This window comes from Cervus canadensis, chromosome 12 (assembly GCF_019320065.1).
Source record: "Cervus canadensis isolate Bull #8, Minnesota chromosome 12, ASM1932006v1, whole genome shotgun sequence".
NCBI classification, from domain to species: domain Eukaryota; kingdom Metazoa; phylum Chordata; class Mammalia; order Artiodactyla; family Cervidae; genus Cervus; species Cervus canadensis.
Window position 1 is genome coordinate 16,819,429 of NC_057397.1, and position 26,460 is coordinate 16,845,888.

At 48.2% G+C, this 26,460-nt stretch overlaps 1 long non-coding RNA gene across 1 annotated transcript in view; it reads left to right on the plus strand.

Moving 5' to 3' along the window:
• LOC122451512 overlaps positions 1-26,460 on the plus strand; it is a 149,338-nt gene that overhangs the window by 111,523 nt on the left and 11,355 nt on the right. Inside the window, exon 3 of the long non-coding RNA XR_006272422.1 lies at positions 14,356-14,503. This is a non-coding gene — a long non-coding RNA (uncharacterized LOC122451512). The remainder of the gene's footprint in view (positions 1-14,355; positions 14,504-26,460) is intronic.

Consider the following 26,460-nt stretch of genomic DNA (forward strand, 5'->3'; position numbering starts at 1 on the left):
AGATCCCCTGGAGAAGGAAATGGCAACCCATTCCAGTGTTCTTGCCTGGAGAATCCCGTGGATGGAGGAGCCTGGTGGGCTACAGTCTATGGGGTTGCAAAGAGTTGGACATGACTGAGCGACTTCACTTTTCTCTGAAAAGGAGCCATTCTTAGTATCTCTTGGGGGTGAGAGGAGGGACAACAAAAGCATTTGTGGCAAGGAGACAATATTTGAGGCTTCTCTGGGTTTGTTTTGGGCTTCCCAGGTGGCGCTAACAGTAAAGAACCCACCTGCCAATGCAGGAGATAAAAAAGAAATGCAGGTTTGATCCCTGGATCAGGCAGATCAGCTGGAGAAGGGCGGGACAACCCACTGCAGTATTCCTGCCTGGAGAATCCCGTGGACGGAGGAGCCTGGCGGGCTGCAGTCTATAGTATCACAAAGAGTCGGACACAGCTGAGCATGCACGCAAGCCCTGGGTTTGTTTCTTGTGGGAAAGGTGCCTTCATGAGCATACAGCAGTAAGCCTGCTGGCTAAACCAGCCCTGCCTGGGTTCCCAGGAAGTGGGCAGGGTAAGAGCCACCTGTTGCTTGCTGGCCTGCTGTGGGAACACACAGAGACAGGGGGACAAATGTTAGCCATCAGGGACTTCTTCCAGCAACATGCCAACACCTTACACTTTGTTCCTCGTAGATGCAGATCTCCTAGTAGAACTTTCTCCTGCTTGCGCTTGGGACTCAGGGATGATGTGGGGTTGGTAGGATTGTGTTCCTTCCCTGGACCCTCCCTTTTTCTTCCCATCCTTCCCTCTTCCTGCATTTACTGGGCACTCACTGTATGGCAGGCACCATGCTGTGTGCTGGGAACATGATGATGACTGACACATGCTGCAGAAGAAAGACAAGACCACGCACGTGGTTGGTTCGGTAACAGCCCTCCCCCCCGCAAAGATATCCAAATCCTAGAGCCGCCTCCCAGATGACTGTCACCTTCCGTGGCCAAGGGGACTTGGCAATATGGTTAAGGATCTTGACATGGCAAGACTATCTTGGATTGCCTGGGTGGACCCATTGTTATCACAAGCATCTTTGTGAGAGGGAGATTTGGCAACACAAAAGGACAAGGTATTATGACCATGGAAGCAGGTATTGGAGTGATGCTGCCAGGAACTGAGGAATGCCCACAGCCTCCAGACGTGGAAGAGGTAGGGAACGTGTTTTGCCTTGGGATCTCCAGGAGCCCAGTTGGTAAAGAATCCGCCTGCAATGCAGGAGACCCTGGTTTGATTCCTGGGTCGGGAAGATCCACTGGAGATGGGATAGGCTACCCACTCCAGTATTCTTGGGCTTCCCTTGTGGCTCAGCTGGTAAAGAATCCACCTGCAATGCGGGAGACCTGGACACAACTGAGCAACCTTCACTTTCATTTTCTCCAGGAGGAACCAGCCCTGCTGACACCTTGATTTTAGCACTTGAAGACTTCTTCTGGACTTCTGACCTTCAGAGCTGTAAGAGTCTAGAATGTAAAACATTTGTCCAAACATTTACCCAGATAAACAGCAGTGGGGCCAGGATTCCAGTGGGGTTCCCCCCCCCCGCATCCTCCCCCTTTCTGCACTCTGCCCCGTCCTCAGGGCAGCTTGCTGGGGTTACAAGAGGCAGTTCAGATGCTTAGAGGAAAACAGAAGGAATGTGAAGTACAGGGGACCTTGCCTATTTACACTAATTAAATGAGGAAACAATTTAAACATCGGCATCCTTTCCTGTGATGAGGCTGGAGGAGAGCAGGTACATGTTTGTGCTGCCATGGCAGTTGGTAGAACGCCAGAGTGGGTTTTCTTAGCAGTGTTCACAAATGGCCTTGATGGTGTCTGTGTATTTTCATTCTGTTACCTCATTTCTCAGTTTTATCCTAAGGGGATAATCCAAAGAAAGAAGAAAAAAAAAAGCACTCATTTGTGAAAATGTCCATTAAACCATGATTTTTTTTTTTTTACTTTGGATTATAGATAATTTCAGACATCCAGGAACTTAGAGAGAATAGTATAATGAGCACCCATTTACCTATTTAACAATTATAAACATTTGTTTTTATTTACTTCATCTTTTCCTAATATATTTTAAAGTAAATTATAGACATCATGATATCTCACTTCCATATATCTCAGGTAACTTCAGTTTAGGCTAATAAAAAGTTGAAACCAAACAATTAAATGGAGAATGGTTAAATCCACTATGATTATCTACCTAGCATAATGTTATGAGATCTTTAAAATGATCATTTTTGAAGTTCCCATTACAAACTGTCTTAGGACTCCATACTTTCCCTTTATATCACTTGCCATGCTTCATACTCATTTAATTACCTGATTATCGAATTATTGTCTGTTTCCCCAATTCATTTGATGGGGACAGTGCCCATTTTGCTCACCACTTTTTTCTTGACTGCCCGGCAGGGTGCCTGGTTCATAGCAGGTGCAAAATAAAATTGGTTGACTAAATGCCACCTGAGCATTTTTAGATCCTTGAAATAACATGCTGAGTGATGCAGGCAAAGCACATCATCTCGTATGCGCACGATGTAAAAATGAAAGCGTGCGTGCATACAGATGACTTCCAGAAGGCAGCGCTGGGAATTTCACGTTTTTCTGCCTGCACGTTGGGAGAGGCGGGTGAGATCTGCTCCTCCTGCTTTATTTTCCTCCATGTGGCGGTCCTGCCATCTCTGTCACCAGGGAGGCAGCCGCCGTCCTGCGGCCCATGTGCTTGGTGCAGTCCGGGAGAAGAGGTTCATCCACGGGGAGTAGGAAGACTCGGTTTTGAAGCGGACACTCCCCTTTACCCACTACAGGATGTGAGCAATCTCTGAACCTCTCCGAGCAGTTCCTTCAAGCTGAATAGGTGATCATGGTACCGGCCCCTCTGTCTTTCTCTAATTAGATGAAATAAGGATGGCTCATGCAGGGGAGAGCACCCTGTACTGTGTTCCCGAGCTAGCTTCTCCCCACCCTCCTGCACCATGACACCTCGGCCCCTGGCACTCAGAGGGGCCCTGCCGCTGCCCTCATGCTCTCTGGATGGAGAAGGGATGAGCGGCTGCCACAGGTGCATGGTGCGGTCAGGGCTCTTCCATGTCCATCTGAAAATCCCTGCTGACCGTCAACGGGAAGGTGACAGCTAATTAACTTGGAGTGTTTTCACCGGGCTCAGTCATCTCGCTAATTGGTGGGTCCCTCAGTCATCCAGTGGTGTTTACTGAGTGCTTACTCCATTCGGATTGCATATTCATTAACTTTCGGTGACTGTTGACCTCACTCAGACTCTGGCACTAGAATCTCTGGTGGGAGTTTGCCAGGTAGCTCAGTGGTATATAAAGAATCCACCTGTCAATACAGGAGATGCAGGAAACGTGGATTCGATCCCTGGGCTGGGAAGATCCCCTGGAGGAGGGCATGGCAACCCACTCCAGTATTCTTGCCTGGAGGATCCCACAGACAGAGAAGCCTGGTGGGCTACAGTCCATGGGGTCGCAAAAAGTCAGACGTGACTCAGCATGCACCATGGAAGAAGTTTCCTTTGAGCTCCAGGGTTCTCCAGGAGACTCCTTCCTTGAGCAGCCTTGAGCAGTGTTACTGCTCAACACTTACTCATTTAGCACTTTCCACACACCCGGTGCTCCCCTGGGCACGAAGATGCTACAGGGAGGGCCTGTGATCATGTGGAACATGCCAATGATAAACAGGAGGCTGGGAAAGAAATCGGAGAATTACTACTGGTGGTGGTACCTGCTGAGAAGGGGTGCAGCCCAATTCCTGGGCTCAAGGGTGATGGTCTCTGGAATTATAGGGCCCTGTTAGTAATCAAGACACCCTCTCACCAGCCCTGCCCTCCTGCTCAGTCCTGGTTCAGCCCCTCTCAGGATCATTCCTTGTATTCATGAACAGTTCCCATCAGTTGCCTTGTTGGGGGCTAAGTCCTTTATTGTTTAGAACAAGCTCTGGGGCAGGCTGTGTCCCACTCACTGAGAGTCTCCCTGGGCGCAGTGGGGGAAAGGCCCTACAAGGACCTGGAACCTGGCCTAGCTGATGAAACACCTGCAGTATCTAGGCAGGTCCTTGGAGGTCCGCCCAAGTTCTAGAGGACGAAGGATGGCAGTTGCTCTCTCCCTCCCCCAGAGTCTTCAGACAAGGGCTCAGAGGGAGAGGGACTCAGGAGGGTGGGGAGGGAGAACAAGTTCCCTGGCCCTGCCGTCCACTTGGCACAATGCCCTGCCCCCACTCTGGCCCTTCGGGAGGCTTTCTTCTTCCTGGCCATGGTCAGATACCACATCTTTCTGTCTTTGTTCTCTGGCTTCCTCTGGCCGCGGCTGCGGATGTGTGAAATGGTAGCCACTTGGCAGTGTGCTCTTAGAAGATGCCGCGCACCTGCATGAGTTCTCACCCCGCACCCACCCCCCGCCTCTTCTTACCTGGCCGCCAACTAATTCTTCTTTTACAACATGATACAGAGAATAACCCACGCCAGCTGCCTTAGGAGGTCTTTCAAAGATGCACACCCAAGCCTGCGCCCTCCTCTATTTTAGTTAATATCCTTCGGCTCCCCAGGCAGCCTCCCAGTACTGTCCTCAGGTTAATACCCCAATGTCTTCAGCTTCAGGGTCATTACTTGGCTTCTAAGGCCCTGGTGGGTGCTGGCTGGGCTTCAGGAAATGACCTTTCGGGGTACTTAGAGTTGGGCAGGCCCCCACCCCCACCCTGGGGAGAAATGTGGTCCAGCCACAAAGATCAGGAAAGATTCAAAGATGAAATAGTGCTGAAGGGGTCATAGAAGGGATGTTGGCTCTTGCTCTATCAAGATAGGGCCGTTGGAGGCTTCAGAGCAGATCTGACTTGTGTTTTAACTAAATCCTTCTAGCTTCTGTGCTGGCAATGGACTGAAAATGGCAAAGACAGAAGCAGATGAACCAGTTAAGAGGCTACCACAGAAATCCAGGGGCAGGATGACAGTGACTGTGGTCACAGAGGATGCTGTGAGAAGGGATCAGAAATGACTATATTGCGAAGGTGGAATTTGCTGGTGGGTTGGATATGGGGTATCAGATAAAGGGTGATCCTAAGATTTCCCCTTGAACAAGGAGAGAATGAAGTTTCCATTTATTCATAGGGAGGATCAGTGAGCAAGTGTGGTGGGTAGGGATGGAATCATGCTTGAGATGTTAGTTGGACATTAGACATACAGGTGGAGATATTCAGGAAGCAGCTGGTTGAATGAATCCGCAATGTGAAGGTTAATTTCACGTCAGCTTAACTAGGTATCCAGAAGTTTTGTCAGACACCAGTTTAGATGTCACTGTGAAGGTGTCTTTTGGATGGCATTAACATCTATATCAGTAGACTCTGAGGGAAGCAGCTTACCCTCCCTGGTGTGGGTGGGCCACATCTAATCAGTTGATAGCCCCAAGGGAAAAAGACTGAAAACCTCTAAGGAAGCGGGGATTCGGCCCCCAGACAGCCTTCAGACATGAGCTGCAGCATCTCCTCTTCCCTGGGTCTCCATCCTGCTGGCCTACCCTACAAATTTTGGATTTGCCAGCCTCCACAATGAATGTTTAAGCCAATTCCTTAAAATATCCAAAGGAGATCCAACCAGTCCATCCTACAGGAGATCAATCCTAAGTATTCACTGGAAGGACTGATGCTGAAGCTGAAACTCTAATACTCTGGCCACCTGATGCAAAGAACTGACTCATTGGAAAAGACCCTGATGCTGGGAAAGATTGACAGTGGGAGGAGAAGGGGATGACAGAGGATGAGATGATTGATTGGCATCACAGACTGAATGGAATTGAGTTTGGGTAAGCTCTGGGAGCTGGTAATGGACAGGGAGGCCTGGCGTGCTGCAGTGCATGGGGTTGCAAAGAGTTGGACAGGACTGAGTGACAACGGAAATCTGTCATTTCTCTCCCGTTATTTCTTTGCCTGTTTCTCTGGAGAACCCTGAGAACATGGGGTAGGACATGGAGTAAAGGGATACATATGTAGGTACCTATTTGGGAGTCATGTTATTTAAGCTTTGAGACTGGGCATGGGCAGCAAGAGAGCACATATGGACAGAGAGAGTTGGTCTACTGGGCTCACCATCCGAAGTCGAGAGATTCAGAACCCGTGTGTGTGTGTGTGTGTGTGTGTGTGTGTGTGTGTGTGTGTGTGTGTGTGTGTAATATTTATGGAGCCTTTACCATGTGCTGGGCATTCCCCATCACTGGATGCTGCCTCTTCTTAAAGCCAGACCCATCTATCTCCTTGTTTGTTCTGGAAGGTTGGGAAATGATTCCAATGGAGCCACTTGTTTATCTGACTGATGTTTTGCAATTCCTATGTCTCACCTCCTCTGGGCATTAGAATGGAATCAGCTGTTCTTCCCTGCATCAGGAACAGATTATCCCAGCCTCGTCTTCCTGCCAGGCCACCTTCAGTTCCCTAAACCTCCAGCCTCTTGAAGCCATGTACTGTCTCTTGACAGCCAGTAATAGCATTTATTAAAACCCGTGAAGCCTCCTTTCTAGCAAGGGTTGGTAAAACTAGTTCTGCAACCCCAAGGAACAGGGTCATTTGAACTTGGTGACTCGAAAAACCTTTGGGGCAAATAATGAAAAGTACACAGGACTGTGGTGATGAGTTTCTCCCGCCCTCTTTGTTCTTTGTTGTTCCTTTTTTTTTTTTTTTTTTTTTTAGTGTGTGTGAGGCAGAATGCTTAACCCATATTTTCCAAGAACTGTGTAGGTGGGTTGCTGGGGACAATTGATTTTTAGGGAAGTATTGGTCTTCTGGATGTGGAAACCATGAAGCAAAGAATAACATTGTGCAAGAGGTGTTCCGATGACCAGGTCTGGGCTAATTATGGTGCTGTGTGCTTGGGCCCCTGTGTCGTCCGAGGCGTCACTTCTGCCTGAGTTGGATTTTGCTCTGGACTCAGGGTGATCCCAGGCTCCTTGTCACGTGGACCGTCTACTTTCTAAGGCCGTGACTGGTTCTGAATGAGAGGAAGTGCAGCCTGGCAGGTGGAAGGGACACAGGCCTTTATGTAAGGAATGCCGAGTCCTGGTTCCCATCCTGCCACTAGCTTGCTGTGTGACCTCGGGCAGGTTTCCTCACCTCTCTGCGCAGTGACGTCTTCATCTGCATTGAGTTTGGGCTTGGTTTTCTCTGAGGAATTGGACTCCAGCCATCCCGGGAGGGTTTTTGTTCAGTCACTAAGTTGTGTCCAATTCTATGCAACCCCAGAAACTGCAGTCTGCAGCCTCCTCTGTCCTCCACTATCTACCAAAGTTTGCTCAAATACATGTCCATTGAGTCGGTGATGCTCTCTAACCATCTCATCCTCTGGGAGGGCACATACCTTAAATAAAGGACCACCCCACCCTCAGCAATCCTGCCAGGTGTTGTATTGTGTGGGACCAGTGCTGCCAAATACATTTTTGGACTTTGTAAGGAAATTTCCTGGATTTTTAGATGTAAGCAGTGAATTCAGAAGTATTTTAAGCATCCTGTGGGTGAAACTTGTAGCCAGAAAGAGCCCATAGTTTTTCAGCTTGTAACTCTGTACACATATGCACTGTTCTTACTGGGTTATCACAGGCTGGGGGCTGGATGAGGAATCCAGCTGAGGAATGCACATTTGATGTTTTTTGTCTTGAAACCAGTACAAGTATTTTCAAGGTACTGTGGGCACAAAGTCAGACTGGAAACCGGGTCATAAGATGGATGCTGCCTGGAGGCCTAGAGGGAAGCGTGACCCTCCTTTTCTCATGGGTGTGAGTGTTTGCAAGGCAGCAAACTCTGTCAGCTGATCTCCTTAGGACTTAACCCCAGGTCCAGCCACCAGCCTTGTCCCTGATCCCATGGACTCTGTGGCGTTCAGAGCTGGAGGAGATCAGATATTTCAGTGTGTTCAGTATTCACTCAGCAATGTATGTTGTAGCTCTTCTTTGTGTGCATACACACCTTATTCCCTTTTAACTGCTGTGTAGTATTCCATGTTTCCCACCCTCCCCCCCCCCCGCCCCCCAACAACTCTTCCATACTAATGGACGGGCTTCCCAGGTGGCACTAGTGGTAAAGAACCCACTTGCCAACTCAGGAGACACAAGAGATGCAGGTTCAATCAGGAAGATCTCCTGGAGGAGGAAATGGCAACCCACTCCAGTATTCTTGCCTGGAGAATCCCAGGACAGAGGAACCTGGTGGGCTACAGTCCATAGGGTCACAGAGTCGGACACAGCTGAAGCAACTTAGTATGCACGCATAGCGATGGTAATACTTTGCTTTTATCTGTTTTCCGCTTTTATTCCTTCTTCCGCTGATGTCATGTCACAGATTTTTTTTTTCTCACCCTCCTGCACACCTCTTTCCTTCCTTCCTTCCCTCTCTCCCTTTCCCTTTTCTTCTTCCCTTGCATCCATCCATCTCTGGATCCACTGGTCAGGCACACTCTCCCTACAGATGTGAGATGTACAGGGCAAAACCCTGAAGCCTTGCCTCCAGGAGCTCCAGTCCGCAGGGAAATCAGAGAAAAAGCACATTGTGGAGACTTACTGGAAGCAAGTTCTTCGAGTCTTTACAAAGGAGCCTTTTGGAGTATGCGTCTCTGAGGCAGGTGCCCGTTTTTCAAAGGAGGAGTCAATTTTCGGGCCTGCTGTGTTACGTCGTCTGCTTCCTGGGACCTTGCAGGACCATCCTGGGCCGCCCAGCCTTCCCTTCTTCCCATGCCGGAAGCTACACTTTGAGCAGAAAAGCGCCAGTGTTGGCTCTGGAGTGATGGCCCTGAGAAGGGCAGGAGCTGTTCTGGGCTTTTTCCTTTGGTGTGAGAGCCAGGAGGACTTTGAACAAAGCTGCAAACCAGAAGTCAGCATGAAATGGACGGGGAAACTCAGGTCTTCTTCCTTCAGAGGAAATTAAGATGAATAAAAAGTCAGTGAAGGTGGAGCATCTCAGAGACAGAGGGCCCAGAGCCTAGTCTCCACCCCTCTATTCTCCAGATGGATTTCAAACGTGTGTTTTGTGCTGTAAGTCTTCTGTGCTTCCCTCTTCTTTCATCCTCTGCCTTTTTTGCTCCCTTTCTTACGAGCCTCTTGACAGTGATCCCAGTAACGATCCACAGAACCTCACTCGTTGGCAAACAGGGTTCTAGGAATGGAAGAATTAATGTGTGCGGTTCAGAGGCCCGCAGCCTACTCTGCTTTTCATCACCTCGGTCATCTGAACAAGTCATTTAAGCAATCTGTGTCTCACTTTTGTCCTGCGTAAAGTGGGGAACCTATCACTGTCTTCTTTCTAGGGATGTCAGCAAGGTACATGAGTTATTGTACATGAGAAACCTAACCGAAGCCTGGAATGGCTACCTGGAGTATGGTAAATGCTCAACAAATATCACATACGTGCACATGCACACACACACACACACACGTGCACAAATGTCTCCTTACCTGAGAGATGTTTCTGGCCACTCTTTTATAAACAGTACCTACCTCACCCCCATCTCTCTCTGCCTGCCTTCCTCTGTTGATCTCTGTTAATCTGACCCTCTATGTAGTTACTTACTTGACTATCTTCCCTAACCCTATCCCCTCTCGCTCCCTGCAAATGCTGACTGAGATCGCTGTTACTTGTATTTAATTCTTTTTATAATTTATTTTTTAAAGGTCTTTATTGAACTTGTTACCTTATTGCTTCCATCATTATGTTTTGGGTTTTTGGCCATAAGATGTATGGGTTCTTAGCTCTCTGACCAGTGATTAAACCTGCACCCCCTGCATTGGAAGGTGAAGGACGTCTTAGCCACTGGACCACCAGGGAAGTCCCTGTTAGTTGTACTTAATGCTTTAGTCCCTGGAATGTGAGTAGGGACTCACATTCCCTACTATTTAAATAGTGGTAAATATGGGCTAAATGGAAGAGTGTCAATTTTATTTTTAAATTTTTGGCTGCATTGCACAACATGCAGGATCTTAGTTCCTTGACCTGGGATCACACCTGCGCGCCCTGTAGGACAGAGTCTTACCCACTGGACCACCATGGAAGTCCCCCAGGAGTGTGTATTTTAGAGATGACCTGCAGGCCCAGACTCAGGCACAGAGAGGTAAAGTGACTGGCTGAAGGCTGAGCAAGTTGAGGAATCTGGAGTCATTTAAGTCTGATGCTTTAAATTCTGATTTAAACCATGAACCCCTTCCTGCTGGTAAAACAACAAAAAAAGAAAAACTAAGCGTAGTGACTGCAACAAAGTCAGGATTCAGTAGATGTTCAATGAAGGTAGCAGTGATCATCGTTCCTGCAGCAGCTGCCCCAGGGCACCCCTGTTTGGTTGTACCCCGGCTTTCTGAGCGGGTTGGGCACTGGCTGCCATCCTGAGAGGGTTAAGGGGGTGGTGCCCAGGTAGGTGGGCAGGTGTGGCACCAGGGTTGAAGCCAGCTCCTGCCCCTTCTCAAAGCCTTGTCTGAGGGAGGGAACCAGCACTCTGTAGAAGACACCACGTTTCCCATGTGGTGTCTGTTTCCAGACTCGGTGGGAGCTCTTAAAATGTGCCAGTGTCTCTCCTAGTTGTACTTTCATTTGCTGTTTTCTTTCCCCTGAGATCTGTTGGGGGGCATTTTGCAGGAACTTTAAAGGTCAGGAACTTGTCTCTGTGTCCTGGATCTTGTCCCAGTTTTCTCAGGTGGATTTTATTGCTCCCGTTTTTCGGATGAGGAAACTGAGGTTCAGGGAGGTATAAATTCTGAAGCCGGGATTAAACCCCAAGCCTGCTACTTCCCGAATACCTCCCACCTCTGCTCCTCTGCTCAGACGCTGTGAGAGTTGGATCCTGGCCTGTCAGCATGTATTGAATGATGAGCCCAGGCTGGGTGCCAAGCATCATTTTTTTTTCCCCTTGTTTGCTTGTTATGGTTTTTAAACTGTTTTGTTGAAGTGAGGAGGACAGTGCTTGTGGGAGGTACATGGGGGAGGGTCCTCTGTCTCATTCTATGTGATTCTCTGAATTATAGCAATGAGCTGTGGAGAAGGAGCTCAAGTGTCAGCGCACCGCTGCCCTGAGTTCAGATACGAGCCCAGCCTCTAAGTTGCTGTGTGATCTGTGTCGAGTCATCAGCCTCTCTGAGCCTCAGTTTCCATATTTGTAAAATGGAACATGGACTCTGACTTGGAGAGGACATTGAGGATTTGAGGTGTTAAATACAAAATGTCAAGCATGTCTCCTGGTGTAGAGTTGGCCATCAATATTATTATTGTTGTATTTTAGCACATAGTGTTATACTTAAATGTTGCTTCTTTCTTTGCCTTACTTATCTTTGTGGTTCCTAAGGATGCAGACTGAACCTTATTCACCTCAGCATCCCCACCATCTAACACAGTTCTTGGTATGTGGTTGATGTGCACTGTTGCAGGGCACATGAGTGAATGAATGAATGAACAAATAAAGCAGCTCACGGGTTGTCAGAGCCGCTCTGGCCAGCTGTTGGAGGACTGTTTCCTGGAGTCTTATCCCCTCTTGTCAGATTCAGGCTAGGACAACGGTGTTGTGGTTCCATTGTTCCTAGATAGCACTTCCTATCTTAACGTCTTGGCCGGGGCAGCCCTGGGCCACACCCTGCCCTGCTGGCCTATCACCCACCCCACTTGGACCCCGGCAGGCTCCCTCCCAGCCTGCCCAGATGAAAACTTTCATGAACTACTCGCAGCCTCTCAGTCACAACTATTGTCAAAGGGGCCATTTCTTCCTCCAGAACCTTTTACTTTCCAGGGAAGATATGGAAAATGCTCAGTCAAAATGTTCTGCATGGGAACTTCTGATGGTCCAGTGGATAAGAGTCTGCCTTCCAATGGAGGGGAATGCAGGTTTGATCCCTGGTTGGAAAACTAAGATGCCACATCCCACATGCTGCAACTAAAGTCCGAACACTGCCACAAAGAACCACGTGCTGCAACAAAGACCTAGTACAGTCAGAATGTCAAACTTTTTTTTTTAAATGTTCTGCATGAGCCTGACTCTTCATAGCTCAACCTGCATGTTCATGTCTTGCCCCTCATCCTCCCCTTGTCTAAATGGTAGGTCAGGTCAATCTAGTTATCCAGCTATCCCTAGTCAACTGCTGAAGAAACTGAACCTCAAAAAGGTGGGACTGCTGGTAACCCAGCTGGTTAGTGAGAGGGCTTAGGACCATTACTAGCTCTCTGCATTTCACCAGTGCTTTCGCCACTAGTTGCCTTCCTGGTTTCATCACCGGGGTGCGGTACCCTCCTCTGTTCCCAGAAGAGCTTTGAGGGGTGTGTCACAGTGTTAGTGACCCAGGCTCTCTCAGTCTGTTAGCCCAAGGTCGCCTCCCACTGCCCTGTGAGGTGTATTGGGTCCAGGCATCATCGCACCTGCCCTTTGGGGGAGAAAACAGAAGCCCGGAGGGCTGAGTGCCTTCTGGGGGTGACACAGCTCCAAGGGTGCACTTTCCCTTTTGCCCAGTTTCCCTTTCCTGCTAAATTTGACTCATAGGTCATGGGTGTGTGTTAGTCACTCAGTCGTGTCCGACTCCTTGTGACCCCATGGACTGTAGCCCTCCAGGATCCTCTGTCCATGGGATTCTCCAGGCAAGAACACTGGAGTGGGTTTCCATTCCTTTCTCCAGGGGATCTTCCCTACCCAGGGACTGAACCTGGGTCTTCTGCGTTGCAGGCAGATTCTTTATTGTTTGAGCCATGAGGGAAGCTCATAGGTCAGTTGTTCTCAAACAGGGTTTCCTTTGGAATTAACTGCAAGATTTAAAATCTTGCTGCCAGGACCCAACCCCCAAAGATCCTGACTTAGGCACAGAGCCCAGGGAAGCAGCGTTCTGACATCTCCCCTGTGATTCTATGGTGCAGCAGCATCGAGAACCACTGTCTCAGGTCATCCTCTTACAGCAATGTAGGGAAATCTGAAAAGATGCTGGCAAATTCCCAAACTCTATTTCAGACCAGGGTTCCAGCCCTCCTAAAGCAAACCATGTTGTTTTGCTCAGATTCATGACCACTTGTGTTTCAAATGAACTGTCAGTGCTGAAAGAAGATTGTAGGGGAACCCGGGAGATAGAGTTGTCCCAAAGTTGTCATGTCTTGGGCCCTTATTGTGTCCTGAGCCCTGTGCTAAGCACCTTATGTATATGAACTCATCTAACTCGCAACCCAGGTACTAGCACTAAGAGGGCACTGCTGATGTTGCCTCATTTCACGGGTGAGAAGGCTGCACATGGAGTAGGTAAGTAACTTGCTCAAGCTGGTAGGGGCAGAGCTGAGATTTGAAGACAGAGAGCTGGCTCCAGAGGCCACTGTGGTAGCCACTTTGTCCGTTGTTCTGCAGGATGGCTTACTGGTTCCCACGTGGCTGAGAATTGGCACTCACCAGCTCATCCTTCCAGAGAAGGCAATGGCATCCCACTCCAGTACTCTTACCTGGAAAATCCTATGGATGGAGGAGCCTGGTGGGCTGCAGTCCATGAAGTTGCTAAGAGTCGGACATGACTGAGTGACTTCAATTTCACTTTTCACTTTCATGCATTGGAGAAGGAAATGGCAACCCACTCCAGTGTTCTTGCCTGGAGAATCTCAGGGACGGGGGAGCCTGGTGGGCTGCTGTCTATGGGATCGCACAGAGTTGGACACGACTAAAGGGACTTAGCAGCAGCAGCAGCAGCTCATCCTTCATGGTGATGCTGAGACCTAGATCTGATCTGTCACTCTGTTGCTCAGGAGCCTCCATGAGTCTCCATAGTATCTGGTCATCTGTCACGGGGGTGAGGGGGCAGGTGGTGGGCAGCAGCAAACTCTTAGCACAGCCTGCGAGGGATCCCCTTTACAGCCTGAGTACTGGCAGACTGTTCTTTCAGACTTCATGTCACATGTGCTGTTAATACCATCTGCAAGTTTCCCCACTTTCCCCTGCCTGGTGAATTTCTGCTCTTCAATACCTCGCTCAAATATCCTCTTCTCTCATCTATGCAGGACGAGTCAGTGATGCCTTCCTCTGCTCCCAGAGCTCTTGGTCCCTCCATCCAGGACCACGTGGCCCGCAGCGTTTTCCTCAGTGCCCTCAGAGCTCCCAGAGGAATGCGGCTCTGTCTTGGGCTCTGCTCATGGTTGTTCTTCCCTCAGCATCTACCAGTGGGTGGCCAGCCTCCCACATGTAGGATGATCTCCTTTACCTTAGCCTCCACTTTATTTCAGCCATGAAGACGTATTCTCTTTGCCTTCTGGATATTAGAAGATTTTTCTGTTTGTAACAGATGCTTTCCTCCAGGGTGCCTCGGGTTCCACGTTGCATAACTGACACTGATTTACTGTGTTTTCTTAGGCTGAGCAGTGATTTCGGAAGAGTTCTGAGGTCCCGTGGAAGGTCTGCCTCTCTCCAGCCTTGGGTTCTCTGCCTTCTTGAGCACCTCAGGGTCCAGAAGAAAAAGAAGAAAGCCTACCAGTTCTAGGAGCAGTTTGGATGAAGAGAGGTAGGTGTCTTGTTTTGTGTTCAGTTTGATTCCTGAATTCAATCACCGTGAGCCAGTTAAGGCAGAGGCAGAAGAAATAGTGTCTTGGCGACCCAAGAGGTGCATATTTGTTTGCTCATGTGCTGTTGTGAGAAAGTCAGCAGTTGCTCAACACGGAGTAGGAAAGCGCTTTTCAGGGAGTCCCTGCCAGTGTCTGAACAGGGCAGGTGCACCAGGAGCCATCAGCTGCCAAGGCAAAGAGTGAGGCTTTCTTATGCCTACTGTGACGGGGGCAGGAAAAGTCAGGCTTAGAGATGCTGGCTGAGTTCTTGGAACTTATTCTGCACAAACACATTCATAGGTGCGGGTGATGTGAATAGGGTCTTCATCTCAACGTTGCTTGAAATAGCCAACAGTGAAGCTGTTTTTATTTACTTATTTATTTACTGACATGCAATGCTTAGTTTTTATTTTATTTTTAAAATAAAAGTATAGTTGATTATACTACTATTAGTTTCAGGTTTACAGCATAGTGATTCAAAATTTTTATAGATTATGCTCCATTTACAGTAATTATAAAATGTTAGCTCTGTTCCCTATAGGCGCATCAATTATTTTATACTTAGTAGTTTATACCTCTTAATCTCCTAACCCTATCTTCAATGCCTGGTTTTTAATCAGATTACTGGCTATGTGAAGAAACAGAAGACTATGACCCAAATTTAGGGGGAAAAAAATTGTCAATAGAAAGCAAATGGAACTGAGAATTTTGAGCTAAACTTACACTTGCCTGATCAATTTATTTTATTATTATCATTATCATTATTATTAGGTTTACAGAAAAGTTGAGTAGAAAGTACAGAGTTCCCGTATATCCTCTGTCCCCACGTACAACCTCCTTACCAGCAACATCCTGCACCAGAATGGTATATTTATTACAGTTGACAAATCTGACATTCACTGACATTGTTATCACCCAAGTTCATAGTTTGTGTTAGGATTCTTCACTGACATCATTATCACCCAAGTTCATAGTTTGTATTAGGATTCACTCTGGGGTTGAGCATTTTTTAACAACTGTGTAATGCCATGTATCCACCATGGTGGTATCATATGGCATATTTTCACTTCCCTAACAGTCGCCTGTGCTTCACCTATTCATCTCCCACAGTGAGACACAATTTACCTGTTCCTTAGTTGGGTATTGCTTGACTGAATCACAGTGCCTCCATAGAATGGAATACTGCTCCAGTCTTCTTGCCTGGGAAATCCCATGGATGGAGGAGCCTGGCCCAGAGTCCAACGGGACTGAGCGACTTCACTGTCGCTTTCATACAGCTCTTAAAAGGAAGGGTGGCTTTATGTAGTGAAATGGAACAGTCTTGAGGTTGTACTAACTGCTGTTGGCCTTAACCATGTGGATTTTTTAAATTTATTTTTTATTTTGTTTTTTACTGTTTTGTTTTTATATTGGAGTATAGCCAATTAACAATGTTCTGTTAGTTTCAGATGCACAGCAAAGCAGACTTAGTCACACATAGATATGCAACCGTTCTCTCTCCCCCAGACTCCCCTCACATCCAGTTAACAAAGTTGACTTAAAAAAATGGAAAAAGGAGGACATGGCACAGCGTGCAGACTGTGCTGATGGCTCCGATGGTCCACATCCACCACTCCCAAATCAGCTGCCTAGACTTCCTGCGTCTGCATTTACAATCTGTGGTTCCCAACTCTGCTGATCTGTGAGTCCCAGAAGACAGACCCCTCCTTGAGGGCAGGATCTGTTCATTTGCAATGATAATTATTGCCTGGACCAAGCCCAGATCCCAGCATACAGTAGCCTTTCCCTTAGTATCTGTGAACACCTGAATGATGAATGCAGGGGAAGTTTTCTTTCCACAATGCTCTCTGTCTCCTACTCCTCAAATACACCGGCAGAAGTGGAAGCGCTGGGTGTCCCTCCTCCCTCTCCTGGGTACCATCCCTGGCCTCCCTTTCCCTGCCTCGAGTTTCGATGCTCTGCCAGGCTTCTTTATTCCCCAGGTTACAGAGACTCGAAGGAGATGGGAGAGCAGCTTGAAATGGACCTTCCAGAGGATACTGTGTAGCTGACTCTGTCCATCGGGCTGATGTGACTTAATTGATTAATTTAGCTGTAACAGCCGAGTGACCCAGCAGCTGATCTGACAGCAGGTTGGTGAGTCAGACTGGATGGGTCTGATTCCGTGAGCTGGCATGGCTGCCTGTGTGACCTTGGCCATTTTGCTTAACCTTGCTGAATCTCAATTTCCTGACCTGTAAGTGGAGGCTGAAAACTCTTCCCTTGGGGTTGTCATGAGGATTAAATGCGATCACATAAGTGAAAGTGCCCTTTGAGGAAAGAAGAAGGTGAAGGCGCCTACTGAGTCAGGAGAGAAGTGAGGCGGGCCTGCTGGTGTCCTCTGGGGCCTCATCCTTCCGGAGGAAAAGAATCCCTACTCCCCCAGTCAGATGGATTCTAATTTGGCTCTTAGTCTCTTATTCACTGCGCTCCTCTCGGCTGCCCAGGGCTTTCAGCTTAAGCAAATAAATGATCCTGCTCCAGAGGGCTCTGTGTTCTGTGGCCAGCCATGTGTTTGAGCTTGATAGAGATTCTTATCCGGCCGGGTAATATTACACAGCAAGGGATGACATTTCTTATCAGGAGCCCTGTTGAATCAGAGATAGGAGCCCTTTCTTTTTACTGGCAGCCAGGCCTTCGTGTGCAGGGCTGGCAGGGAGGGTCCCGGGGCGGGCAAGGGCCCGGGAGGTGGGCAGCTTGGCCGGAAGTGGCATCAGCTGCCCCTGTTCTCTCGAGACAGCCACTCCCAATGGCCTGCCTTGACTAAAGAAGGCCACATGAGATTTCTGCATGTGATAGGAGCAGGGCAGGGCCCGGAGTGGGAATGAGGAAGGAAGGAAGGAGAGGCATGCTGCTGCTGGACCAGCTTGGGGTGGAGGCATATGTGCCATCCTGCCCTTGTACAGAGAGGCAGGTGGCCTCCTGCTGTGGATCTTGGCTGTGGGAGTGATGAGGTCCTGGGTAACCTCCGTGTCCCCACCTGAAGGCTGACCTGTGTGGATGCAATAGGTGGGGTGCTGCATGGGGCTCCTGTGCCCTCGGGCTTCTGTTGCAGAGAAACTGGCAGGCCCGACGGTAGGAAGGGAGCGAGATCAGAGTGTTTGTTCCTTCGCTTCTCCCCTGCTGGGTCCCTGAGTAGTACAGGCAGGGTCTGCACAGAAGGGCCTGCGTTAGCATCCTGACTCTGGGACGCATTTGCTGTATATTGGGCGAGTTGTTTACTTCGCTGCGCCTCGGTCTCTTCATCATTTTCTTGCCCTCTTTCATCACTTGCCTTTGGGTTCCGTTGATCTCTGTGCCTGGGTTTGGCTCTGAGGTACCAGGGGCAGGGGCACCGCAGGGTCACCCAGGGCCTGAGGCCAGAGCGCCCAATGGACGGAGCTCCTGCGTGGATGCAGGCAGTCCGGGCGACCACATGATTTGAGTACTGCAGCCTATGTAGGGGACATGTGCCCAGGGTTCTTCCTCTCCTGTTTTTTTGGGAAGCCCTGTTCTCAAGGCATAATCTTATCCTCATCAGAAAGGGAAGGAGAAGTGGTTTCTCCCTCTCCCTGGCCCCCTCTCCAGCCAGCAGTCCTGCCTCTGCTTGCTTCCTATTTCCTTCCGTCGCCTCGCACCCCCGCCCCGCCTCCTGCCCCGGGTCTCATGTCATCTGTGCTGTTTTCCATGCTCCTCCCCATGGCCAAGTCCAAATTCTGAAAGCACAGTTCCGACCCTGTCCCTCTCCACTTGTAAAAATAGCCTGACCTCTCAGCGTGATATTTAAGGCCCAACTGATTGTCACTCCACCCCTGTGCTTTGATCACGGTCACCCTTGTGTGGGGCGTCAGTCACAATAAGCAAGGCCTCATCCTTGTCTTTCGAACTTGCCAATGCCTTTCTTTGACTTTTATGACTTGTTTGTGGCCTTTCTTCTTTGGAAGCCTGAGGGGTTCGTGGGATCTGGCCAGCGAGAGGGCTGGGTTCAACCCTAGCTTTACCAGAGGCTGGCTCTGGGGCTGTGAGCAAGTCACTTCACCACCCTGAGCCTCAGCGTCCTCAGCTATGACATGGGCATCTCATTCCTGTGCCAGGGCTCTCGTGAGAAGAACCTGTCTGAAGGTGTCTGCTGGGGTCTGGCTCATGGCAGGTCCTCAGTAAGTGGGGACTCCCCACTCTCTAATGGCCTGTCCTGCTCTCTAACGGCCTGTCCTACTCTATCCTGATACACCTGAGCTCAAGTTCCATCCCATCTTTAGCCTTCACTCTGGGCTCTTCCACCTGGGAGTCATCTTCCTCTGTTGGAAGGTCTCTGACCTCCTCTTGTCTGGAGAACAGGAACAGACCTCTTCTCTTTCTACCCATGTCTGACTTCCTGGCATGATGTGGACTCCTTTAGGGCATTGACTGGTGGTTATGGTTTTGGCTTGGCCATGGGAATCAGTGATTTAGTGATTGAGAAGTTGGCACCAAGGGAATGGAAGAGAGTCATCTGTTCTCTCATTGAATGTAGTTCGGTTGGTATATGGTTTATGGTATGGTGGTGGTGTTCAGTCACTCAGTTGTGTCCTACTCTTTGCGACCCCATGGACTGCAGTATGCCAAGCTTCCCTGTCCTTCACTATTTTGTGGAGTTTGCTCAAATTCATATCCATTGAGTCTATGATACCATCCAACCATTTCATCCTTTTGCCCTCTTCTCCTCCTGCCCTCAATCTTTCCCAGCATCAATATCTTTTCCAATAAGTTAGTTTTTTGTATCAGGTGGCCAAAGTATTGGAGCTTCAGCTTCAGCACCAATCCTTCCAATGAATATTCAGGGTTGATTTCCTTTAGGATTGACTGGTTTGCTCTCCTTGTAGTCCAAGGGACTCTCAGGAGTCTTCTCCAGCACCACAGTTCAAAAGCATCAATTCTTTGATGTTCAGCCTTCTTTATGGTCCAACTCTCATATCCGTACATGACTTTTGGAAAACCACAGTTTTGACTCTACAGCCCTTTGTGGAGAAAGTGATGTGTCTGCCTTTTAATTTAGTGGCTTAAAGCAACACATTTAATTATCTGACAGCTCTATAGGTTAGAATCCAAGGCGGGTCTCGCTAAAATCAGGGAACACAGTGCTGGTTCCTCTTGTGGGCTCCTCCAGTTTCTAAAGGTTGCCTGCATCCCTAGGCTTGTGGCCCCTTCATCCATCTATGAAGCCAGCTTCATGTCCTCTTTCCATGCCTTTCTTCCTTTCTCTCATCTTTCCCTTCTGCCTCTCTCTTCCATTTTTAAGGACACTGCCAATTATATTGGGCCCACAGAAACAATCCAGGATGATCTCACTGTCTTAAGGTGAGCACTTTAGCCATTCATTTCCCTCTGCATCCTGAATTCCCCTTTGCCATGTGACCCAATATAGTCACAAATTTCAGGGATTCGGGCATGGGCATCTTTGGAGGACTGCTATTCTGCCTATCAGAGCACATCTGAGAATAGAGAATAGAGTCTTGCACACACTGTATACTTGTATACACATTGGTATTGATCAGCCTTAGCTTTCTCAGCTGTGAGATGAGTAGACATCCCATCTGATGTCTACACAGATCCTCAGAAAATCTTTGTTTTCCTGGACACATTGCCTCCAGGAGACGCATTTCATCCCTCAGTCTTGGATGGACTGGAGGCCATGAGTTTATAGGAAGGGGGTGAGGTCAGTTTCCTAGCTGGCTTTGGAACAGACCAAAAGTTCTTTAGCATGATGACAGTGCTTCTGATTAATTATCGTAATGACTCTCCTTTTGTTCTTACTATCAGACAGAGGAACCCCCTAGCACAGGGGACTGACCAACCGGCCAACAGGGCTGGGATGGGCCAATCCAGAGGGGCCAGCCGGTATCTCCATGTGACCGGCTTGTTCCATCCTTCATTTGACAGATCCCTCTGATCTTGCTGCATACAATAGATTGCAGGGAAAAAGAAACTTCCTGGCCCGATTGATACCGATGTGAAGGAAGCAGCTGCCTTTGGTGGGGGCAGGGAAACAAATTCCAGTGACATTGATAACTTCTCACCAGTTCTGCGTTAACTGAGGAACTGCTGAGTGACTGTAAGACATGCCCAGTAATGTGGGAGGGTGTGAATTCCTGCAAAGGTGAGTTAGAATCCAGCATGGGAGCAGAGCGGTATTAACAAGTAGGAGGGAAAGAGCCTGGGTTTGGGAATTCCTGGGGTTTGGAGGTTTCATCAGTGACTTTCTGTGTTACTATAAGGTCAGCGACACCCTCTGTCCCCTCGTTTGTTTACAGTGGTAGAGTGGAGTTTGCTGGATTTCTACCCCCAGTTCAGTTCAGTTCAGTTCAGTTGCTCAGTCGTGTCCGACTCTTTGTGACCCCCATGAACCGCAGCACGCCAGGCCTCCCTGTCCATCACCAACTCCCGGAGTCTACCCAAACCCATGTCCATCAAGTCAGTGATGCCATCCAACCATCTCATCCTCTGTTGTCTCCTTCTCCTCCTGCCCTCAATCTTTCCCAGCTTTAGGGTCTCCCCCCAAGTCGAAAGTAAATGCTATGGCAATGACCAGTGCTTAAGATGAAGCTAAAGAGAATCATGAGAAGAGCTTGATAGTTCTTTGGACATCACCAAGCTTACCTGGGGAAATGAGGCTAGAGAGGTGAAGAGTGGCCTGAGATCACACAGTCAGTAGCGAGCAAAGCCAGGCCCTGGAACCAACCATGGTTTCCTCCCTCCTTGTGAGTGGACGTTCATGCTGCCATCTTTGTTCCTGTTACTTGTTGAGTGAAGCAGATGGTCCATTTCAGCCATGCCTGCTGACCTTATACTCTAGTCTTATTTGCCAGCCAGTGGCTTTGGTGGGGCTGGTACCTTCTTGCTTTAGGCACCCCATGGTTTAATTTGATGGGCTCTAACTGCTAGTGTCATTCTTTCTGCTGACTGTGAGATTCATGATGATAAATCATGACTGTGGGCTAGGAAAGTTGGGTTCGTGTTTGCAGGACGAACTGATACGGAGTGGGAAAGATGCAATTTGAGCGTTCCTTTCTGTGTCAGCTTGGCTAGGCTTTGGTGTGTGTGTGTGTGTGTGTGTGTGTGTGTGTACACAGGCAGGAGACATTGACTCCAGCTCTCAATGGAGAAGCAACACACAAGTACAGAAATGAGAGGAATTCGGGGCAGACGTCAGTGGTCACAGTCTCCACCTGGGAGCAGGCTGCCTGTTTCAGTCTCCCCTCTGCTTAGCCTCTTAGTTTTCTGTCCTGCTGCACTGAGGGCACACGGGAGCTCTGGAGTCAGTCTGCTTTGTTTCAAGTCCTGCCTCTACCACTGACTGGTCCTGTAATCTTAGGCAGGTTTCATATTCTCTCCATGCCTCAGACTCTTCATCAGGAAAACGGGCTATTAGTGCTCGAGTAGAGATGTTTGAGGATCAACTGAAATACTAATCCTCAAACACAAACACATAATGTGTGTGTGCCTGTACCTGTGTATGCATGCATGTATGTATACACATGTGTGTATCCACTTGCACATGTAAGTGTGAGTGTGTGTATACACACATGACTTTATGTATATACATACACATATGTGAAGACACATATGTGCTTTTATGCATGTATACATGCATGTACTGTGCTAAGTTGCTTCAGGCCTGTCCAGCTGTTTGTGACCCCATGGACTGTAGCCCACCAAGCTCCTCTCTCCATGGGATTCTCCAGGCAAGAGTACTGGAGTGGGTTGTCATGCCCTCCTCCAGTGGATCTTCCCGACCTAGGGATTGAAGTCACATCTCTCATGTCTCCTGCGTTGGCAGGAAGGTTCTTTCCACCAGTGCCACCTGGGAAACTCATATACATGTATATGTACACAGATAATGTGGTTTTATGCATGTATACATGTATATGTATATATGAAAACATATTGTGTGTAGGTATGTGTGTATATATGGTTATGTGTGTATGTATATATATGAAACCATATATGCACATATACATATATATATAAATATACATATATACATACACACACATATACATATAACAGTGCAGAGTTAATATGACTATTTCCCTGTTTATGTTTGTAGCCTGCAGAGACGTCCCAGCCTGCCTTGCCCTGGGTCCAGTCCCAGAATTTTAAAACTGGTCCTGAAAGCTGGTGCCCAGCTGGGTCTTGAACCAAGGCCTTTTGAGGCCAACACCTGGCTCTTCTCTACTGTGGGAGCGATTCCCAAGCCTGCCCTTGGAAAGTGTCAGAAGTATCCATGGGGCCTGGTAAAATACAGATTATTCACAGACTCCAGCCCAGGCCTTGGAGACCAGGAAGTAGACCCAGACTGGGAATATTTAACCAGTAGCACTTGGTGACTTTGATGGAACCCCACCATATGCACTCTGCTCCTGGCTGGACTCCCAGCTGCCCCGTGCCACCTCTGATGTAGCCATCTTCACTCTCCAGTGAAGACGTGTCCCTTCCCCTCCCCTGAGAAACACCTAGTGCATTCTGCTCATGCACAACAAGGCTCTCAGAGGGACGCAGAGCACAGGGCCAGCCTCAAATTTGGATTTGCAGTCTAATTTAGCTTTCCCACATCACTGACAGAGACACGCTATCCTGGCCTCACCTTTCCCAGGCTGAGCTGAGGTCAGCCTTAGCTCTGGGTGGCCAGACCACCCCGGGCCTCCTTCCCTTTCATGATGAGCTGATTTCCTTCTGGGTGATGAGACCCCCTTGCTTTCTGAGTCTCCCCCCAAATTAAAAAACAACTGCTATTTATTGAGCATCTATGCTATCTAAATGCATTGCTCTAAATAATTACCCTGCGGGAAAGATAGTATTATCCTGAAGCTAGAAGATAAATAATCTACAAAAGGGCACAGAGCCCACGTTCAAAACCCTGTTCACCTAACTGGAAAGGCCTTTTTTTCACTATCCCAGAGGTGAGTTACAGAAGATTTATTTTCAAGGCAATAGGTCCTAAATACTTCCCTTTAACATGTGAACAAAACCTCGCAGATAATTTTTTTTTTCTCCTAATTTAACATGCACAGACTGTCCTTGGGATTCCAAACACATTCCAAAAGTCAGGCGCTGCCCGAGTTGGAAGGCACATTAGGCGTGAGCTGGCTGGGGCCGCTGACTTGGAATCAGGCTGCTCACTGCCTTGCTCTGTTCAGTCTTTCAGTCGTAAACTTGTTTTCTTCCCCACACATTGGCATCCATCACGATTTAAATTCTAGGTTGTCAGTCCTTGTAGGGAGAGGTTCAGATCTTGGCATTAAGCCCCGTCCAGCCTGTGTACAGGGCTGTGTTATTGTGGAGCCCTTAGCTGATCTTTGTGGCCACCTGGAGAGGTCACCCACTTTGCAGATGAGGAAAACAGAGGCCCACATGGTAGAGACATCAGGGTAGTTTAAAGTCAAAATGCTAGTCTTATCACAGCTATTGGGACTTTTTCAGTTTACTAGATCTTTAGGGCTGAGTTTGTGAGGTGTAATTGAGTCTGCATTCAAAGTATGGGAAAAGATCATTCCCGTTTTCATAAGCTGGAGGCCTCTCTGCAAATATCATAGACTGCACTGATGTGTTTACCTAACTAGCTTCCTCATGAAACAGGAGCTCTGTCTGCCTCATCTCCCTCCATCTCCCAGTGCATAACCCAGGCTCATGGTGGACTCTTCCTGAGGATGCACCAGATAAATGAAGAGTGATTCTTACCAATCAAACCACTTTGGGAGAATTGCACTCCTGTCTGGCACCAGCTGTCCTTCATTTCTTATTACAAAGCACAAAATATCTTCTCCAGAAAAATCCACAAACCCAGACAAACATAGGGGAGAAGCTAAGAATACTTGTTGTCACTCAAAGGTGACTAATTAAATGAATTAAAACACATGCATATGTGTGTGTGTGTGTGTATATATATATACATGTATATATGTATGTCTATATATATATACACAGAAACTTGTAATAGTACGGCAGTCTACACATCAGCTCATAAATAGCTGTTTTACTAAATACATGATAAATATCTTCCCACACGTGCACTTCCACTTCATCACTGACTCTTGGGACACCCAGCTTCACGTGTTATTCAGACATAAGTGGCAAAGCCCCTCCAGTGTTTCTTAAGCATCTGGGACAGACACACGAATTCAACTTTTGCCCTGCTGTGAACAGTGCTTTGGGCTTCCCCGGAGGCTCAGCGGTAAAGAATTCACCTGCAATGCGGGAACCACAGCAGACGTGAGTTCGACCCCTGGGTTGGGAAGATCCCCTGGAGGAGAGCATGGCAACCCACTCCGATATTTTTGACTGGAGAATCTCATGGACAGAAGAGTCTGGCCGGCTACAATCCATAGCGTCGCAGAGTCGGACGTGACTGATATGACTTAGCACGCACACACAAACGGTGCTTCACTGAATATTCTCGTTGTTAAATCTTTGCAACTACATTTTCCTATTTTATTAAGATTTATTCCCATAAGATAGAAAATCTGAAACAAGGACTCTTGAGGTTGTTTAACTCGCCACGTTCTCCTTCAGGAAGTTTGGGCATTTATCCTTCGGCCCCCATGCGTGATGCCGCCGTATGCTGAGCCGTCCACAGCAGGACCTTCTCTCGGCATTTGGCACAGCACCATTCACCTGGCCCAGCCCACGTGCCCCTTTCTCAGAGGCCTGCCCTCCCCGTGGACTGCACCATGCTCTTCCTCCCTCCAGCCAGTGGTTTCTGCAGCACACGTCTCCAATCAATGAAATCATGATTTGTGGCGTTTGGAGCTGAGCCTGCGTGGATCTGGTTCCCTGTTGTGTCCTGGCAGCCGGCACGATGTTTTATTATGGTCAGAAGCAAGGGCTCGAGCCAGAAAGACCTGGTTTTACTGTGACCCTGCTGTTTTGCTCAGCAAAATCTTCAGTCTCAGCTGAGTTACCACGTGACCCACCTCGCACAAAGATGGTGAGGTTTAAATGAGATACGGTGTGTAGCTTAGTATGGGGTCTTTTGTGACCGGTTCTTTCACTTGGCATGATGGTCTCAAGGTTCATCCACGTCGTCTCATCTCTTGTATCTGTACGTAATTCCTTGTGATGCCCAGACAGTGTTCCATTGTGTGGATATATATAAACATTTTGTTCATTGGTCAGTTGATGGACACTGAGTTTGTCCATTTTGGAGTTATTATGAATAATGCTGCTCAGATGTACAAGGTTTGGTGTGGATGTAGGTGTTCATCTTTCTTGAGTTTGTACACCTATGAGGGGAGTTGCTGGGTCATATGGTGTCTGGGTAACCTTTTGAGGAACTGCCAGATTGTTTTCTGAAGCACCTGTATACAACTGTTTTTCTTTCCCACTAGACCTGCCTGTTCTTGCTCATCATTCATGCTCATCTTTAAACAAAGTATGATTTCTTTCATATGAATTTTTGGAGCACACAAAGTTAATCAGTAGTGCTAGAAATCAGTGCCATAGTTGCCTCTGGGAACAGGGCAGAGGGTGTTTTCTGGGTGAGGGAAATGTTTTGTGTCTTGGTGGTTTAGTGTGTTTGGTATGTGCATTTGTCAGAACTCATCAAACTGTTCCTTTTAGATCTGGACATTTCACTGAGTGTTAATTATCCCTAAACTGAAGGAAAAAAAAAAAAAAACAACCCTAAAAATGGCGTCGGAGGGGGGAACCCAACTAGGTGGAGGGGGAAAAAGAAAAAAATACACAAATTATCTCATGACCTGACTTATCTTACCCACCTTTTCCTGGACAGAGGGTCTATGCCTGGCAGGCAAGGCCAAGTGTAAAGGACTCCTAATTGATGTGATTAACTATGTCTCAATAGGGAGCCTCGTTAACATCGGCCAGGGTGGGTGATGGGAGGTTATTTTTCACTCTCCCAACT